The sequence below is a fragment of the Panthera onca genome, chromosome E1, assembly GCF_046562875.1.
Source record: "Panthera onca isolate mPanOnc1 chromosome E1, mPanOnc1 haplotype 2, whole genome shotgun sequence".
Taxonomy (NCBI): domain Eukaryota; kingdom Metazoa; phylum Chordata; class Mammalia; order Carnivora; family Felidae; genus Panthera; species Panthera onca.
Genome location: NC_138352.1, coordinates 6,077,403 through 6,090,190, shown reverse-complemented (window position 1 = coordinate 6,090,190; position 12,788 = coordinate 6,077,403).

The window sequence follows — 12,788 nt, the reverse complement described above, 5'->3', positions numbered from 1 at the left end:
GAGTGTTGTGTACTTACTCCATCTTACCGGTAACCAGAAACTTAGTAGAGATTTAAATGGATTTCTAATTATCTTGTGTTTGGAGGTGACTGATGTATTGTTGTATGAAATCTGTACAACGGAGCAGCTTTGTTTGTACAGGTCACATAAATATTGGTGATCACGACATATATCACTTGGTTATCAGACATAAGATAGGGCAGGCATTGTCAGTAGCATAGCTGTATAATCTCAGCTTTTCTTGACACTATAAACACCTGAGATTTTCTACTCAAAGGTTATATTTAGCTTGGGCACAAGGCAAGCTAGAAGTGTCAGAGAAATGAAGGTCCCCAGAATGAGACTTCAAACAATGACAGAAGTTATTGGGTGGCCAGTTCAGAGGTATTCTAAACCAGTCTCCTAGAGTTCTTCAGCAGGACTGGACTCACCTGCTTATAGTGAGAACAAGCTTAATCACGTACCCTTGATTGGTTTTCCTTTTCCTGCCTTACTCTTTCCCCTACTAGAGTTTGATAGCAACACCTCCCAAGCCACGTTTACTCAAAACTTTTTCGTAGGAAGCCTGATTTCCAAGACATCCAAACTATGACCAACTTGAATAGGCTTTTTAAAGGAAAATTTCTGTATAAATTCAAATGATTTTTGGTTACAATATCATAAATAGCTCAGGTAAAATAAGTGGGTAGTCTTCAAGGAACATGGGGAAATACTTTACAGATCTTAAGAAGCTTCAGTGACATTGGAGATTTTATAGATAATTAAAATATAAAATAATTCTGCTCTTATCAGAAACAATGTATCAGGAATCAATCCTGATATATTTATACCCTGATATATATCCTGGTATACGTCAATATAGCAATATACTGATTAATAAACTATTTCTCATAGATGTATCCATAATGGAATTCTCATTTGGCACAAAAGAATACCAGATTTGATTCTAGACCAATGGCAACCTGGTTACAAAGTAGCTTTGTGTGATGGAGACTCTGAAGATTTAGGAATCAGATACCCTTTGTTGTCTGCCTTTGGGCATAGTCTTTGTTTCCATGGGATTCATTCTATTCCTTCATATACCCAAGGTGTTGGAATTAAACAAAATTTTGTGGTGTTTGACTGATGGATTTCTACTGGGTTTATGCATAGATTTCTAACAGCAAACTGCTGAAATTATTGGGTATGTCAATGTCTGTGACTACCAGCAATTCACAAGCTCTAGGATTCCAAAGCACCTTACCATTCTATTATTCTGGCTATCCAAGATGAAGAGGAATTACTGTGCAAGGTTATCCCAAGATAAGCATTAGGTCAGAATATTATAGATAAAAGTACACATAAGGAATAAGATTATAGGCATAAGACCAAGTCTAAGAGAAAGTAGGAAGCAAAAACAAATCACATGTAAAAGTTGTAAAATATCTTCTTGCAAACATTCCCTTTGGTTTATTTAAGGTGATTTTGCAGAAAAAGGCTGTAAAGCATGTGACAGTTTATAAATGACTCAACCACAGGCAATTTCCACATATAATTTATTCTTTTGCTAATGAGTGAATAGTGAGTAAAGCCGTTGAAGCGATCACATCTGTTAAATATTCTAGGTGCCAGAGCAGAGAATAAGAAAATAAGAGTGTTAATTTTTTTAACATTTATTTATTTTTGAGAGAGAGAGAGAGGGAGAGAGAGAGAAACAGAGAGAGAGAGAGAGAGAAAATGAATGGGGGAGGGGCAGAGAGACAGTTGTTGAGTTGTGGGAGTTGTTGAGCAAAAGGGCGATAAGAAGGGAACAGGTGTGTTAAGTTTGAGAGCAAGAGAGAAGGCCAGTGTGGCTGATCATGGTGGCCAATGTGAAAATTCATAGAACATGGGGTCAGAGAGTAGGCAGGCACTAGGTCACGATGGTGGGACCTTGTAATTCAAGGTTTTATTTTGATTCCTATTGGAGAACATTTGCAGCATTTTCAGGCAAGGATGGAAATGATCAAATATTTAAAAGCTCACTGTAAATACTGTATGAATTGAGTATCTACTCTATGTGAGCCATTGTCTTAGCTTCTTGGAATGCAAAGATGAATTAAGAGGTTCACGGTTGAGGGGGCAAAGCAGAGGTGTGATCATACAATTACAATTTAGAATAAAGACATTTTAAAGCATGTAAATAATTACCTCTAAAATAAATCCCTTCTTCAATGATTTGTGTGTGTGTCACCCATATCCCTAACACAAGAATCCTCTTTTTTTTTAAGCTTATTTATTTATTTTTTGAGAGAGACAGAGAAAGACAGAGAGAGAGAGCATGAGTGGGGAAGGGGCAGAGAGAGCGAGAGAGAGAATCCCAAGGAGGCTCTGTGCTATGAGTATGGAGCCTGATGCAGGGCTTGAACCCACAAACCTTAAGATCAAGACCAGAGACGAGATCAAGAGTTGGACACTCAACTGACTGAGCTGCCCAGGCACCCCTAGAATCATCTTTACTTTTTTAAATACTCTGCACTAGATTACAATAGAATCTTGTTTGGGATTTAGGGAGAAGATAAGAAAACAAACAGCAAGAAATTAAGGTCTCACATTCATTCGTTCCTTTTTCTTCCCCCCCGAAGCATGAGCATGGAAATTTCAAAGTTCATTTCATCCTAGGTGAAATAACAGCAGTAGTAAAAATAGTAACAGTAGTAGAAGAAATCATAATAATATCAATCACCCGTTGTTCATTTGTATCATGCTGTTTATATGATGTTTTTGTGCATATCCATTTTAGTTATCCTTTTCTTTCCAACACCACATGGCAGAACAATAAAAGCAGACATTTTACCTTCTCTTCTGTTAATGAAAATATACACAATGAAAGGCAACTTGTAAAAAGACAACCCAGGGTAAGAAATACATGTTGCTTTGTAAGATGCTAAGCACATATATAGCTATATATTGTATAGTATATCTGAAATACAATTTCATGAGACAGTACTTTCCCTTACAAAGCACTCTCCTATTTTATATCTATTCCATATTATGACATTCTATTCCACTTTTAAAATGCTGATCACAACCAACTAAATTGATAGGTTGCATCCCACAGTATGAAAAACTTTAGATCAAGTGTTTGCTTAAGATCACACAGCTAGTAAATTGCGTGTTTGAGGTTTAAATTTGTGTCTCTGCGTTCCCCATCTGATTCTCTTTCCACATAACTAACATCTCTGGTTCTTCATTTTATCCACTCTGATCCAACCAGCAGACTTTTGCCATGTTTATCTTCCTAAGATACAATAAAACATTTCAGTTCTTTTCTTTTTTTTAATTTTTTTTTTTTTAACATTTATTTGTTTTTGAGAGAGAGAGACAGAGCATGGTTGGGGGAGGCGGGGGGAGGGGCAGAAAGAGAAGGAGACAGAATTTGAAGCAGTCTCCAGGCTCTGAGCTGTCAGCACAGAGCCGGACGTGGGGCTCAAACTCACTAATCCTGAGATCATGAGCTGAGCAGAAGTCAGATGCTCAAAGGACTGAGCCACTCAGGCACTCCCATCAGTTCTTTTCTTTAAAAAAAACAAAAACAAAACAAGCAAAAACGACTTTAGTGGGACCACCCTGCCTATTGGATGCAGATATACAGAACTTCTAGAAGTAGAATAGAACCCATGTTCTTCCCCTTGAGTCTATAGATTTCTAGCAGGTTTGTGAAAGAGCTTCCTGGCATCAGTGATCCTTCTCCCCTGAATTTTATGCCTGCTCTCAAACATCCCTCATGCCTGTATGATGCATTATGTACAACATGTTTCTTGGCATTCTCTAAAGACATCAAACACGTTCCTACCTCAGGCACATTATTTGTAGTGTTCCTGTTGCTGGAAATATTTCATTATCACATACCATCAAACACCCCCATAGACTAGTAATTATCTACCTCTCAGCTTTCTCTGTGAAATAGAAGTTATTTGCTTGGTTTAAAGTTACAACTAATATATTTCAGAACATGAAATTACACTGGGCCAGTGGTAGCACAGAAGTGTGAATACATAAGCTAGGTCATTGAATGAGTGTAAGTTCATCAAGGTAAACAGAGTAAGTTTTCCCTTTAAGTGCCTGGTTGTTCCAGAACATGAGAAATGATAGTGAGGGACAAAGCACAAATGGATATAAGAAGCCGGAAAAAGTTTGCAGAAAGGGCATTTTTATTTGCTTTGGTTTATAAGACCTGCAAATACTGAGTCTGAAAAGAAATACTAAAAATGTGTTAGAACTTTCCAAAATTGGCTCTGGTTAACGGGTTTATTTAAGAGAAGGGAAAAAAACTGGTGAACTCTTTATTGTCAAACAATTATATTAAAGCAATATTCAAACTGTTTTACTCAGTTTAAATGGATAAATTGTTCTTAGAGCTCTTAACAAGCAGGTGTTATAAGTTGAATTTACTTTTCTAGTTTTATTCAGATATAATTGACCTACATCACCACATAAGTTTGTACCTATGTTTTCTTCTAGGAGTTTTATGTTGGCAGGTCTTACATTTAAGTCTTTAATTCAATTCGAGTTAGTTTTTTGATAATTTTTTTATTGTCTGTGTAATCTGCCCAGATAGCAGAGATTCCATATCTTATAATAATTATGTGATTTGTCTCCACTTCATCTTTCCTTTAATTATCTTTTATAACATCCTTCCTTGTGATAAAGTTCTTTATAATCATGTTTCTTTGCCATATTATTTTTAGAATAGCTTAATGTCATTTTATTGTAAATAAATAACCAATTATTTTTTTTTCTCAGGCCCCGATAAGCCTATTGCAATTAAGTGCCAAACTTTCTTGAGTTAATGCGTTTAATTTTGTCTCCCCAAGATCAGACCCTAAAAGTAGGGAACAAAGTCAAGACATCTTTCACACCTAAAACTCTCTTTAGGACTTCTTAGAGGACTCCTGGAAAATCACAGTAGTTTGTTCCTTCATCTTCTAAAGAGAGATGCTAGCAATAATTACGATTGTCTCAGATGCCCTATGCTTCTTAATTAACTCAACGCTATTATAAAAGCTGCATAGGAACAACTGTCAGATTAGAGGGGATGTTCAGCCTTTTCTAGATTAAGCCAACGTAGCTGAAATGCAATTATTCTGTGTGTGTATCTCTGTATTTATCTTTATCTATCAATCACCACATATATAATACGTATTATGGTAAAGCTCTATATGTTCTTCAGTGCTTTCTCTGTTCCTAAAATATTCTTTTTTTTATCCGTCACCTATTTCACCCATCCCCCACCCACCTCCCCTCTGGTAACCATTGGTTTGTTCTCTAGAGTTTAGAGTTGGTTTCTTGGTTTGCCTCTTTCTCTCTTTCTTCCCCTGTGCTCATTTGTTCTGTTTCTTAAATTCCCATATCCTGTTCATAATATATTCTTATCCTCAAGGATATCGATTCCTCTCCATAAAATGTTTGAGAACATACTCCAATAGAATTTGATGTCCACCATTATATTTTTGCTTACTGTAGTAAATTAACCACAGCCTTTCATCTCAGTATCAAATTGCTTTTTGTTTTCCTGTGGTGCTTGCCTGAAGTCTCTGCTACAGAAATTTGTGTCTTCAAAAGGGGAATCTCACAGTCCTGTGAAGAGATTATCTGAACTTTTGATATGTCTAAGAACACACTCTTGGTTAGGTTTCTAAGCTAACATCGCTTAGACAATTTTCAGAAGGCTTTAGTAGGCTGAGTCAGGATTTCCAGTGTTCTTTTTAGTCTAGAAGCAGACATACTTCATGAAAGCAGATGATTCACTCCCAATGTCCAACCCGTGAATATATTACATAGAACATAATGAACTAATAAGAAAAGCTTACTTGTTTAAATGGAATATAATTTAGCACCATTTTTTAATATTCTTCTGTATCATTCTCTGGATATCAACTTAGCAGGCATTTGTAAGCTGAAATAAAACATTTTTAAGTGGTGTTACACCTCACTGTCTCTCATAATTCAGGAACCAATACTTTTAATGAGCTTCATAAAAATCTGTCCTCCTTTGTACCAGGTCACAATTGGACAAATGAATTGTGCAACCAGGATCACATAGAAGTGCCATGTTTGAGAATGAGTCTCATTTATTCAGGTCTTACAAGCCTAGTATTCAGGAATAAGAATTGACTTTATGTGTGGAACCAATGCCTGTAAAATTTTTCCAGGAACACGGACTCAGGCTTGGCTCACAGGTAAGAAAGGAACCACTTCCTGGAAGGTCAGGAACTTTAGAAGAATTTGCAGACTAAAAGAAGAGAGAAACCCACCCACATTCATAAGTACTATGAGTGACATTTGGTAAAGCGAATGCCTTGGGCTTGGTTTCCTGGCCTTAGGATAGAGAAGTAAATGAGAGAGGCTTTTGAAAAGTCTAATCGAGATTCCTTGTGAAAATTTCCCAAACAGAAGTAAATTCTCTGGCAATCATGTTTACTCAATCCTATAAGATTGTAGATTTTCATAGTAAATTCAGGGAGAGTTACATGGTTAGTTTATGCTCTTGTTGCCGGTCAAAGGTAACAAAACTAGCCTTTCTTGGTCAGAAGAATGAGTTTTGAAGCTTGTTTATGATCACAAGAGCCGGATGGACAAGGGAGAACACTAGAAAAATAATCTAAATAATCAAAAATAATCCAAGACGTAAAAATAGGCCAAAGAGATTACTGGGAATCCTTTCAGAGAAGTGCTAGGCTTTCTATTGTCTGCGTATTTTGTAGAGGCAAACAGGAAGACATAGATTTTTGTCCAGTAAAGACACAAATGATTTCTGACGAGTGAAATGATAATCCCCAAAGGTATATTGCCCTGTATGGCATTAACCAGTTTTGTCTCTGATTCAACAATCCTATCTTAACTTTCTTTTATTAAATTTTACATACCTAGGTGTGCACAAATGCACATGTACCCACACACGTGTCTGTACTTTCAATCAATTACAACATCCATTTATGTTACCCATTAGATAATAATGAATACATTAGTTAATAATGAGGTAATGTTAAATAAAGTCTTTGGCCTCTGTTGATATTTGGCCCTTGTTTAGTGAATGAAGAATGACTGCATGTCAATAGAATTAGCTCACTTTTTTACATATGAAGTTGACTTTTTGTTCTTATTAGAATAAAGGCTTTATGTCATAGATAAAGGAGTAGAGATAGTGTCACTTACTGGTACCAGGAAACAAGTTCCCGGTAAGTAATGGAAGGTAAGTAAAGGAAGAAGAGACAAGAGAGAGTAACTAGGATTCAGTACAGATGGAGGGCTTTCTCCAGCTGCCCAATACCATTCCAATAGAAAAGCAATAAAAACAAGCATTGTTTGTTTTTACATGAATAAACCGGAAAAACATACAGGAGCTCACGGGACCAGCAGCCACCCTGAATTTAAAGATCATATGGAGTAAGAATGAGAGAATGCCAAGCCGGAGAGCTATGAATTGAAATATTACAGTTTAAGTTGCGAATATGGCAAAACTAGAGGTCAATCTTGAAAGTGAGGAAGTTGTTGAAAGAGTAAAGGTGAAGTAAACGAAGCTACAAATTTAAGGAAATACAAAGCCAGCATGTTGAATATAACGTTTACACTGATATGCACATCATCTACTAAAAGTTGGGCCTAGGGGCGCCTGGGTGGCTCAGTCAGTTAAGCGTCTGACTTCAGCTCAGGTCATGATCTCACAGCTTGTGGGTTCAAGCCCCATGTCCGGCTCTGTGCTGACAGCTCAGAGCCTGGAGACTGCTTTGGATTCTGTGTCTCCCTCTCTCTCTCTGCCCTTCCCCCACTCACACTCTGTCACTCTCTCTCTCTCTCTCTCAAAAAATAAACATTAAAAAAATAAATAAATAAAAAATAAAAGTTGGACCTATAGGATCTACAAAAAGTAAGATGTCTACAAGTAATCCACAAAAAGAAAGTGAATGATTTTATTAGTAAAGAACTCGATACATGTTCATAAAAAAAGTTGAGAGGAATATAGATGAATAATTTGATTCCTAAAAGAAAAGAAAGTGTTTGCTTTGTTTTGCTTGTTTTCAAGAATAGATAAGAATAGACAGAAAGTCTCAGGATGAGACAAAACTTACCCACACTTTCGACTGTGTGTGTCACATGCTGTGTGAATGAATAAAAACCAAGCGCTAGATGGGACTCAGTAAAAAGTGGGGTTCACAGGAGAAATCCCGGTTTCAGTTAGGTTCAAAAAGAGGATGGAGCAGATTGTAAAGATGTAGATATTATGAGGTAGTTTGTTTATAATGAAACAGGGGCTTTAGAATTTAGGAGGTCCTACAAATTACATGGTTTAAATCCTTAGTCTTCATTTGCCAGCCAGTGAAAATACTTTACCCCTGAGCCTTGTTTATCTATTCACAAAGAAAAGGGTGATAATAACGTCCACTCCATGTAAAATACTAACCCAGCACTTGACATGTGATTAATGCTGTGTAATTGTTATGTAGTATTTATACTGTGCAAAGGACATCAGTAGGGGGCCACCTAGCCAATGAGAAACATAGAGCCAAATGAGGACAAGAATATAAAAGAGAATGGATGGCTGAAGTGTCATGCATTGGAGAAAAAGGAAATATTTTAAGAAATGGATAACATGGACCAGAATTGGGCAATGCCACTGAGGATGTGATGAAGTAGGAGGTTGGAAGAAATATTTTCAAGACAGAAGCAATAAGATTTGGCAAGTAGTTGGGTGTAGTTATGGGGAAGAGTGGAGATAAAGATGTCCAGGCTGTAAGCCTCTGTGCCCAGAAAGGTAATTCCATTGACAAAATGAATAAATTGAAGAGGAAGCTCGATCTGGGAAAGGGACATGGAGATTCAGGCATTACTTCTACTTCCATTTAAAATATAATGACTTGGTTTCATTAGTCAACACTCAAGAGAAGATATCCTGTGGGCAGTTGGTCTCAGAAGATACCCTGTGGGTAGCTGGAAACGTGAGACCAGAGATTAAGGGTTGTGGCAGAGACTGGCTAAATGTTCACCTGTTCCACTTACTCCTCCCACATAGGCAGGAAGATTATGCTTCCCAGTCTTCCTTGCATTATGTTTGTAGCCAGGTGACCAGTTTGACAACAGAATGGGGGCAGAACTGAGGCACACCATTTCCAGGCATGTCCTTAACATATGTGCATCATTCTACTTCTTTCTCTTTCCCTGCCTTTTGTATGACTGGAAGTGAAATGAATTGGGTTGGCTGAGCCAGATGAGCAAAGAGCCCATATCCCTGAATCGCATCAGGGACAGAGATACCTTCAGGATGGTGTCTATGATATAAGCAAGCAAGCAAGCAAACTTTTAGTTCTTTAAGCCAATGATATTTGGGGGTTTATTTCTACTTGCCCTACAATGACTAATAACATAGCCAAGATTGGAGATCTACATAACCATTTTCTAATCAACTGCATTTGCTCCCAAATAAAAATGTATGCACTGGCTGCATCTGAATTACTTGGGGCAGGGAAGGGGGTGCTTTCAAAATGCATATTCCTGAACCTAAACTAGACCTGCTGGTTTAGAAGCTCCAGTGAGGGTCCCCAGAAATTTTATTTTTAACAAACAGCCATTTTTTTTTTTTCTGAAGTTAACAAACAACCTATCTAGGAAGGTAACGGAAGACATGAACTGGGATAGATTATTGAGAGTGAAAGAGAGAAGATGCGGGTGGCAGTGGGGGACAGGGGGAGTTAAGCAAGGGCCAAGATGAAGAATTTGGTAAATAACTGCATCTATGCAACGGAAGGAGAAAAATCAACCAGAAATAATGAAAAAAATAATAATTCCTATTATAATAAAGAAGGCAATAAGGAAAGCACAAGAGAAGAGAATTTCAAGGACTCATGGGTGGTCCACAATGTCAAGTATTTTACAGCAGGGCTTCTCAAACATTAATGTGTATATGAATCACCAGAGTCTCATAAACCCCAGACTCTAATTCAGTAGGTCTGAAGTGCGGCCAGAGATTCTGCATTCCTACCAAGCTTCCCAGATGATACGGATGTCACAGGTCCACAGACTATATACTTTGAGTAGCAAGACTTTACAGAAATTGATAGAGCCTAACAAAGAATAAGCCATTGGATTTCTTTTATTATGTTTTTTTAAATTTTTTTGATGTTTATTTATTTTTGAGAGAGACAGAGAGAGAGAGAAAGAGGGACAGAGCATAAGCAGGGGAGAGGCAGAGTGAGAGGGAGACACAGAATCCGAAACAGGCTCCAGGCTCTGAGCTGTCAGCACAGAGCCCGAGGTGGGGCCCAAAATCATGACTCATGAGATCATGACCTGAGCCAAAGTCGGATGCTCACCTGACTGAGCCACCCCGGCGCCCCAAGCCATTGGATTTTCTAACTAGAATGTCAACAGTGACTTTTAGCAAAGAGGTTTTTAAGATGGCAAGGGAAGAAGCCAGATGGCATGTCTTTAAGGAGTGTGTAGGTAATAGCAAAATGGAGATATTTATTTTAGACTATGCTTTCTTTAAAATAGAGGCTAATGAGAAGAGAAGCAAAAGAAGCATACAAAGGTGGGAAGTTTCTGAACAGGATCATTATTTAATATAAAGAATATTGTGGGCTGAGAAAGTAGTACTTGCTGATAAAAAGTAAATAAAATATATTATTTGCCATCTACTGCTTAGGAAGATATAGATCCAATTTTACTTCTCCTTATTTTATTTTTATTTTTTTACTTTTATTTTTTTAAATTTACATCCAAGTTAGTTAGCACATAGTGCAACAATGATTTCAGGAGTAGATTCTTTAATGCCCCTTACCCATTGAGCCCATCCCCCCTCCCAGAACCCCTCCAGTAACCCTCTGTTTGTTCTCCATATTTAAGAGTCTCTTCTGTTTTGTCGCCCTCCCTGTTTTATATTATTTTTGCTTCTTTACCTTATGTTCATCTGTTTTGTATCTTAAAGTCCTTATATGAGTGGAGTCATATGATATTTGTCTTTCTCTGATTGACTAATTTCATTTAGCATAATAAAAAAATCAATAGTACTTCCCCTATATTATGAAGACCTTAAAATGTATAGCTATTATTATCTTATTCCCATCTTACATATCATTCTTTTTATTACTTTATTTCTACATTGCTTTCTTTGCCAACTAAATTATTTGTTGATGTTTTATATGAACATTGTCTAGATTTCCCCACATGTTTACCAATTCCTTTCCTCACGTACCTTCTAAACAACTAATTTTTTTTTCCATTAAGGTTTGAGAAGTGCTAAATGAGACACAAGATACTACATTTCTGTTACCTTTTAAGTAATGTTCATGCTGCTGGCTCTGGTCAAAGAGATAGTTTGCAGCAAGGCTGGTGGTTCATTTCATGTTGTTTACCGGTAATAAGTAATTTTGAGTTTTGAGTTTCAATGTCTGAAAATGTCTTTATTTTATGTCATCTTGAAGTTTGTGTTTAGTATGACTTACAGTCTAAGGTAAAGCATTATTTTTAAAAATGTTTTATTTATTTTTGAGAGAGAGGGTGTTAGCATGAGTGAAGGAGGGGTGGGGTGGGGAACAAGAGATCTGAGGCAAGCTCTGCACTGACAGCAGTGAGCCCAATGTGGGGCTTGAACTCATGAACTGTGAGATCAGGACCTGAGCTGAAGTCACACCCAACCAACTGAGCCACCAAGGTGCCCCGAGAGTTATTTTTTTTTTTTTTGTTTGAGAGATATGCTTCTGTTTTCTGAGTTCATGTGTTTTCGTTAAGAAATTTTCTATTCCTATAATTGGGCTTCTTTTGCAGGCAACCTGTCCTGTTTTTTTTCCTCTTGATGTGTTTAAAATGTTCTCTTTGTCTTTGAAGTTGTATAGTTTCTTTAGTAATGGTTTGTGAGTTTTTAAAAAAATACTGCTTCAAATGTATATTTGACTCCGTAATCTAAGGATTTGAGTCTTCAAACAATTCTTGAATTTTCTTAGTTACTTTCTCTGTGAATATTTCCTACCCCATGTTTTCCCTATTCTCTCCTGGAATGCCTTTTAAACACGTGATAGATCTTCTCCATGCTTAACCTTTCTTTCTCATTTTATAGATTTCTCATCTCTGTATAGCATTCTGAATAATTTCTTTTTTTAAATTTTTTTAATGTTTATTCATGTTTTGAGAGAGAGCAAGAGAGAGAGGGAGAGAGAATGAGTGGGGGAGGGGCAGAGAGAGAGGGAGACACAGAATGCAAAGCAGGCTCCATGCTCTGAGCTGTCAGCACAGAGCCCAACATGGGGCTGGAACTCAGGAACTGTGAGATCATGACCTGGCCAAAGTCAGATGGTTAACCAACTGAGCCACCCAGGTGCTCCTGAATAATTTCTTGATGTATGCCTTCCAGTTCACTAATTCTCTCTCCAGCTATGCTTTATTTTCTACTTATTATTTGTACTGAGTTTAATTCTGGTGCCTTTATAACTATGGTTTCCATTGATACATATCTTCCAAGGTTGTTGTTGTTGTTGTTGTTGTTGTTGTTTTAACACTGTACTGTTGTTTCATATATTCTGGCCCACTTTTTAATTACATTATTCTAAATGCATTTATTTTTAAGTCTGCTTCCAAAAATTCCCCTATTGAATATTTTTGACTGTCTAACATATGGTTTGGTCAAGATCTTGTTTATGGTAGCTTGTTTTCTTGAGCAGTACTTCTGAAATTTTAATCTATATTTGAATCATATGTACATATTTTAAATTGCATGTTTGGGTTCAACCCGTCTAGAGTAAGGCCTGAGATTCTTCATTTTTAACAAGTTTCCAAAT